Below are 7,663 nucleotides of genomic sequence, written 5' to 3'. Positions count from 1 at the left end.
TACCTGGGGGTGGGGTTGGAAATATCACATCACAAACAGTGATTTTCAGGAAGTAGTCAAATTTCCCCTTGTCCCATTTGCATTCCAGTAGTGCCCTTTGCAGCCTGTCTGCCAAGAACCATTTTTAATAATGTAATTTAATGAAAATACATTATGAGGAACATGCATGGTTTTTTTCCTACAATCATTTCCGAAAGGGTACAGAGAAGAATGTATTTTGGAAAGGATTCCATTCTTGGTGACTCCCCCAGGCTCATCAACTGATAAACCTTAAGTGGAAATTCTTGGAGTTATGTGGAACATAAAACCAGAAATGATCTATACCTCAAGGATAAGGCTATTTCATCTGCTAATTATCTCCTATGAATTTTTGATGACATCACCTCTGGCCAATTAGTTTACCAGGTGTGAGGGAAAAAAGACACTTGTGAGATGGCCTTCAAGAAACCACTGGATAAAAAGGAAAACATAGCACAGAAAGTTCTGAGTGTTGTGAGATCATAGAAATGAAAATCACATTTATTTGATCTAGAAAATAAAATAAATATGTTTTCAAGCAATATTTTCTACACTGGATGAGAAAGGGAGGATAATTTTCCTCAGTAAAAAAACATAAAAACCCATGTTTGTGTAGTCAAAAATGTGCCTGTTCCTATCTTCCAAATATAAATCCTTTCTACAAAGGAATAATCTAAAGAGATTGGGTTAGTGATAGAAGTGCAAGTCACTGGCAGATTCAAAAAGAGTCACTGAATCCATTTCAGGTGGCATTCTGATAACACCTTGTGACTATTGAGGTGCAAAGGAAATTGCAGAGAAGCAAACAAAAACATGAAAAGATGAGCAATCCTCCATGACTATAGTCATAGGCCAGGACTTCTTTTTTGCTTTTTCTGTTTAGGATTCATAATTTAACCATAATAAATGGTCAGGTCAGACAGAATCATTTGGTTTTTTGAGTGGGGTTTATATAATTGTGATTAGTCAATAGATTGTTTTTGAATTTTAAATTATTGTCAATACTTATATTTTTATTTAAATAATAGGACCTAAAAGCTTTGGGATAAACAGGAAAGATGAACAGATTTGAATTCCATGGGGGGAAAAAACAAAAATATGAGATATTCTCAGCAAAACCAATAATATTTTTTCTTTTACATTTGATATTCTCTTTAAGTTGATCTGTGTTACCTATAGCTAGTCCCAAAGTTAGTCAATCAATAAGCATTTATTAAACACCTACTAATCATTATTTATACAAAGAAAAGCAAAAATACCAGCTGCTTTCAAGGATCTCACAGTCTAATGAGGAAGTCCACATGAAAACACCTGAATAAATATTATATATGTATATATACATATATATGTAGGATAAATTGGAGATAATCAGTAAAAGGTAAGGATTAGACAGGTCAGGAAAGGTATTTTATGTAAAACATGATTTTACTTGAGACTTGCAGGAAACAAAGAGGTAAAGATGAGGGAGAGTATTCTAGGCTTGAGAATAGTCAGTGAAAATTCCTGTAGGGAAGTGGAATAATCATTTCTGAGAAAGAGCAAGGACTCTGGTGTCAATGGACTGTAAAGTATGCAAAAGGTAGGAAGGCATGGGAAGACTAAAAAGACAAAAGAAACAAGGTAACAAAAGGCTTTGAAAATTTAATTTTGGAGGTGATAGGGAGCCATTGGAGTTCATTAAATAGGAAGGGGTGAAGGGGTAGACATATTAAATCTGTGTTTTAGAAATATTAAAACACTTAAGATTATTGAATTAGGCATTGAAAGAACCATAGAGATCATTTAGTCCAAAACTTTGGAGTGGGAACCAAGCAGAGTGTCAGGCAAATAACAGATGTTCCATAAATAAATAGTGAAATAAATTAAAATTAATGAATCCATGCAAAGGTAAAGGACATGAGACCCTTTGGGTTCAAAATGTCTATCCAAGAGGCAGTGACTTCAGAAAGAGAAGTTATTACATCATAATAACAAAGTAAATGATGAAATTGTGGGTGTGGCAAAATGAAAGGTGGGCTTCCTCTGTAGCTGAAGAATCTGGATTCAAATCTTATCTCAGGTACTCCCTTTTTATATAATCTTGTGTAAGGGATTTCACTAGTATAAAGAACTTCCATCTAAGGAAATTTCCTCAACTAATAAAGATTACTACTTTTTCTGAAATTTACTTTCTTAGGGAGTTTCTAGAGAAATGGTAAATTAAATGACTTGCCAAATACTCAACCAGTATGTGTCAGAGATACCACTTGAACAAAAATGGTATGATCACTATCTTTCAGTGCTCTCTGTTGAACCAATATTGGTTAGTTTAGTTCTTTGTTTAAAAGACAAAGAGCTATCCCCACGTCCTGGTTAGTGTGGTATGCAGTGGGGAGGGATGGGGAGCAGGTAAAAACTCAAATCATGTCTCCATGATATCTTCCTAGTATTTTTTTTTTCCAGTTGATGTGGCTTTCTGGTCAACCAAGGCATTAAAAAGGCTCAAAACACATGAATACTTGCAAACATCACAAAACCACCAGTCACTATACTTGGTCTTGTTGACCAGACCTATTTTTGTATGGAGAGATTGGGGAACACATCTATGTGGGCTAAGTGCTGCAATATCCTTGTTCAGGATTCTTTATCTATCTATCTATCTATCTATCTATCATCTATCTATCCATCCATCCATATCTCCTACATATATAAAATCTACATTTAACTTTTGAATGACCTACAAGTATCTCATTTCATTCTCAGAATGAACCTAAAGTATGGGTGGTCTGCCTCAGGGCAGTCCATTATACCATAGCTATGTTTTAGTTCACCTGAATGTAATAGAATCATGTCGCATATTTGATTGTATCCAGGTTCTTCTCTAACTATTTTGACCTCACAGGGCAAATACAAAATCTTAATCAGAGAACACCTGCCTCTTTCTTGGCTGACTTCACTCCAAAGTCCAGAGTCATCCCCCAAAGGAAACAAGGAATAAAGAAGCATTGTAGCCTCAACAATAATCTTCTGAGTTGTTTCATTGTACTGATGCTGTAATTATTTCTATTTGAGAAGAAACCCTCCCTAGTTCACATTCCACTTTATCATATACAAACAAATACAGACACACACACAAATGCACACAGATATACAAATCTATTTTCATTGTTTCTTCCTCCTCCTTTTCCTCTTCCTTCTCCTCCTCTTTATTCCTTTTCTTTTCTTTTTTCTTGCTTTAATGTAGTCACACACACACACACACACACACACACACACACACTCTCCACTATCCCCACAAATTGTGCAGTCAATTTCTTTCAGGTGGAGAAATTGCAGGGGTCAGCATAACCATTATAAAATGGCTGAGCTTCACCTTGGTAAAACTGCTTTTCTGATCACAGTCTCTCTCCTTCCAGGTAATTACCTATTTCAGCTTCTAACATCTTCCTCAGGACATGAACTTTACTCTCCTAGTTTCACAACTCTTAATTTTGACCACAGATTGGAATGATTGTTTATTGTGACCTCATTTTTTTCTCCTGGTTTCTGGTTTCTATCTATGAGTTTTAGCTTTAGAATGAGATAAGCCTCAAAAATCCATCTCCCAATCCTGGATACCTTTCCATAATTATAATTTAAACCCTCTCTTTGAATTATTTTTTTAAAAATATCATGATAATTATATTATTTTAAGAATAAATTGGTTGATGATATTTGGTTAAATGAAAAATGTCAGAATCAAAAGGCAGCGTGAGCATGGCAAGAATACAAAATATTTCCAACAACTTTATGCACATCTTTTCCTTTATAAGATGTAGGTTATCATTACGTTTCTGCGTTGTCTATAATTAGTCCACAAGAATTTTAAGATCATAAGATCATAAGTTTTAGGGAACCTTAGAGGTTACCTATAGGGCAGGTATCAAATTTTCTCTGTGGAATCTGACTTGTTGCCAGATTTATGTACATAGTAAGCAGAAACTCATTACTGATAAAGGCAGAAATTTAAGAATCTGGAAAACATTCAGGAGTGGAATAAAAATAGCTAAATAACTGGAAATGGTAGTTTATCTTTAAGGAAAGGCTAAAGGAGCAAGAGGAGTTAGAAGTTAGAAAAAGGAGAAAATTTGAGAAAAAGTGATAATATATAGAAATTTATTATATGAGAGATTCTGAACAACCGTTTTCTTTTGCTAGATTCTCATCCATATCACATGTGCTAACTGTAGGCATCTCACAGGACTCTGGTCTAGATCCCCTTCTCTTTTCCTTCTATACTATTTCATTTGGCAATGTCATCACCTCCCATGGAATTAATTATCATATCTATACTGATGATTCTCAGATCTACCTATTCTTTCCTAAACTCTCCATTTACCTCAAGTTCACAACTCCAACTGCCTTTTGGACATCTCAAAGTGAATGTCCAATACATAGCTTAAATCAAACATGTCTCAAACAGAACTCAATATCTTTTCCATCAAACTCTCCCTCCTTCCTAACTTTTCCTATTATCATGAAGGATATCATCATCCTTCTAGCTATTTAGATTCACCACCTAAGTAACTTATTCTAATATTTTGTCCATTTTCATGTCTTACCAATTTTTTCTTCTGACACTGCCATCAGTGATGGTGATTCTCACCACCTCACACCTAGATTATTACAATAATCTGCTGTTTAGTCCTCCCTTTTCAAATCTCTTCAAGTTTGATCCAATCCTTCATTCAGCTGTCAAATGGCTTTTCCTAAAATTCAGAACTAATTTTATAATTCATTATTGGTTTGGTATACAAAGGGCTTCATACCCTGGCTACCTCTTAGCATTCCATTCTTCTTATATTCTTTTTTGCCTTCAACATACTTCATAATGCAATGATACCTAAACTCTTGCTGTTTTTCAAACAAAGTATTTCATCTCCCAATCCTGAATATTTTTTTCTGACTGTCCCCCTGCACCTGGAATTCTCTCTCTCCTCCTATCTGCCTCCAAGTCCTGGCTAAAATTCCATCTTCTATAGGAAAGCTTTTCTAATTCCCCTTAATATCTGTGCCCTTTTCTGTTGATTATTTCTAATTTATGCTGTATATAGTTAGTTTGTGCACAGTTACTTGTATATTATCTCCCCCATGAAAATAAATCCCCTAAATGCAAAGACTATTTTGTATCCTCCAGTGCTTAGCATAGTGCCTGGCACATACTGCTTGCTGCCCACTGGATTTGATGTTGGCTAGTGCCCCATTTTATTACAGTTAAAACATCTAAGAACAAGACTTTACATTTTGTCCTTCTCACTGATCCACTTTAATCCACAGATTATCTATTTCTAAGTCATAAATGTGTTAGCACCCAGTAACTGAACCCTCTATGAACTCATGCTATTTTTTAAGATTGTTATAGATGGATTTTGTTACTAATTTTTTATGTAGCAGAAACATACTGTGCCATAGAACATAAATAATTCCCCTATGGCCATATATATAGCTGTGATTACACAGCTCCTTGGCCCCAATAGGGACTCTTGGAACAGCTGGTATCTCTTGATGGTTGTTTACTTTAGGCTTTACTCTTAAGTAGATAAGAACAGACAAGTAAAGTCAAAGTGGATATGGTGAAGTATATTATGCTTATAGAGGGTTATGTCTTGTACACAAGGCATGAAACTCACCCCCACCCCCACTTAGTCTTTATTGCATGGCTTGAGAAGATAAAAAGGTCCATTTGGTGGGATTTGGCCTTGCTCCATTTGAGCTGAATTTATGTAAAGCCATCTAATATTGGGATTGACATTGTGTTGCATTCAAGACATTATTTACGCTCAATATGCTAAGCATATTTGAAACAGTGTGTTTAGTTCAAGCAGCAGGAACCCCATTTGGTGAAGTCCACCTAAGAGAGCTTAGGTTCATAAATAATAATAGGTAATCAAATGAAATCATATGTATATATACATATATATATATATATCATTTTGCAAAACTTAAGGCAATCTATAAATGTTAGCTATTATTATTTATGTAACATATTAAATCAGAAATGTAACTGGGGAGGAATGACTGGAGCTTTGTCCTAGGGTACAAAAGTTTAAAGTCACTGACAGCACTTATACTTTTAAAAGGTACAAAGAACTGAAATTAGCATCTCCATGGTAAGAGTAATTATTATAAAAGTGTAGCTTCCAGATGATGTGCTTCCTTTTATAAGACTGAAATATCCTTAAAAATTTGAGGTTATCTATTTGATACTTAACTCTAATAATCTCAGTTGGTTTTGATCCTGGACAACAGAAATACTAAGCATTTTCTAAATTCTTTATCACAAATAATGAAGATGCTTTAGAGAGGTTCTTCGCACTGAAGCAACTTCATCAACAACAGAGACTACGTAGACCCTACCAGCCATCTGTCCAGACAGTGCAGCCATATGTTTCTTGATATATTTGTCAAAGACAGACTTCAGAAAAGATGTTTAAAATCACCAGGTCCATAGAATAGCCTGCACCTTAATTCTTCTAAGTAGAGACAGAAAGAGATAGAGAGGGAGAGAGACAGAGAAAGTATAAATATGATGACAAATAATATTTATGGGATCCTGAGGATTCATGAGTCCTTTGAAGAAAAAAGCTATCCACAAAACACTATTATTGAGCCCAACTTGACATATAGAGAAGCATGAGCATTGTGGACTTCAAGCACAGCGAAGCGTAACATTCTGGTTCTACTCCAGCCATTATTGCTTATCTCCCAGCTTTGTGACAATAAAAAATAACAAATACTGTCCATATGATCAAGTATATATGGAATAGGCAGCTGGTAAGATTGGAGATTGGCTAAGGAGAGAGTGCCACCTAAGCCCCCATTCCTTCCTGGTATCTGGGATGTTCACAAGCCTTTTCTTTGGATTTAATTTTTTTTGGAAGTATTTAAATCATGTTTGACCCCTTATAACAACTCAGCATATATTAGTGAAGCTTCTTAGATAGCCACATGGTAAAGGGAGATGTGTGTGTGTGTGTGTGTGTGTGTATATTACTTATATGCCATGTGTATGTATAGATACATGTGTATATATGTGTGTACATACGCTTGCTATATATGTAAACACATGGATTGATAAATAAATAGAATGTTAAGTAGCTAGAGTGGAGGGAAGGTCTTCAGGAAAGTTGTAAAGAATGGTTTCAGAGCTTTAGGATGTTCAAGAATCACTCCAAAAGGGAACAAGGTATCATCCCTCCATATTACCAATGGGATTTTGTTTCTTCAATTGTCCCATGTACTTTTTCGTCTTCAAGCTCTCCTTCTCAATTGTTTCCTTTCCCCCTTCCTTCAAATATATGCAGACTGAAACAATACTAAAATCTCTTTCTTTCAACTTTACCACTCTATCTAATCACAGTTCCACCATCCGTCTATCCTCTCCTGCTAAATTTCTAGAGGCTCTTGTCCACTCCTGCTGCCTCCATTTTGACATCATGCTTTCATCCCTTAGTTGCTCACAATCTGCCTCATTTTTTAATTACTGTTGAAATTACTTTTGCTACTTACTGATAATCTCCCTGTTCCAAAAGGCATTGATATTTTGGGAGGTTTTCTATTTCTCTTTGTCCTCTGTAGCAGTTGCTAATATGATCATCCCTACTTCTTAGTATGTTTTCTTTCTGTG

The 7,663-nt window shown here is 35.3% G+C and overlaps 1 non-coding gene across 1 annotated transcript; it reads right to left on the bottom strand.

Moving 5' to 3' along the window:
• Positions 1-3,254: 3,254 nt before the first annotated feature.
• On the bottom strand, positions 3,255-3,421 carry LOC111720090. The gene has a single exon (XR_002769947.1). It is a non-coding gene; the product is annotated as a U1 spliceosomal RNA (small nuclear RNA).
• Positions 3,422-7,663: the final 4,242 nt, after the last annotated feature.

This window comes from Sarcophilus harrisii, chromosome 3 (genome assembly GCF_902635505.1).
Source record: "Sarcophilus harrisii chromosome 3, mSarHar1.11, whole genome shotgun sequence".
NCBI classification, from domain to species: domain Eukaryota; kingdom Metazoa; phylum Chordata; class Mammalia; order Dasyuromorphia; family Dasyuridae; genus Sarcophilus; species Sarcophilus harrisii.
The sequence above is the reverse complement of the archived record's forward strand: the minus strand, read 5'-3'. Positions and strand labels throughout refer to the sequence as shown.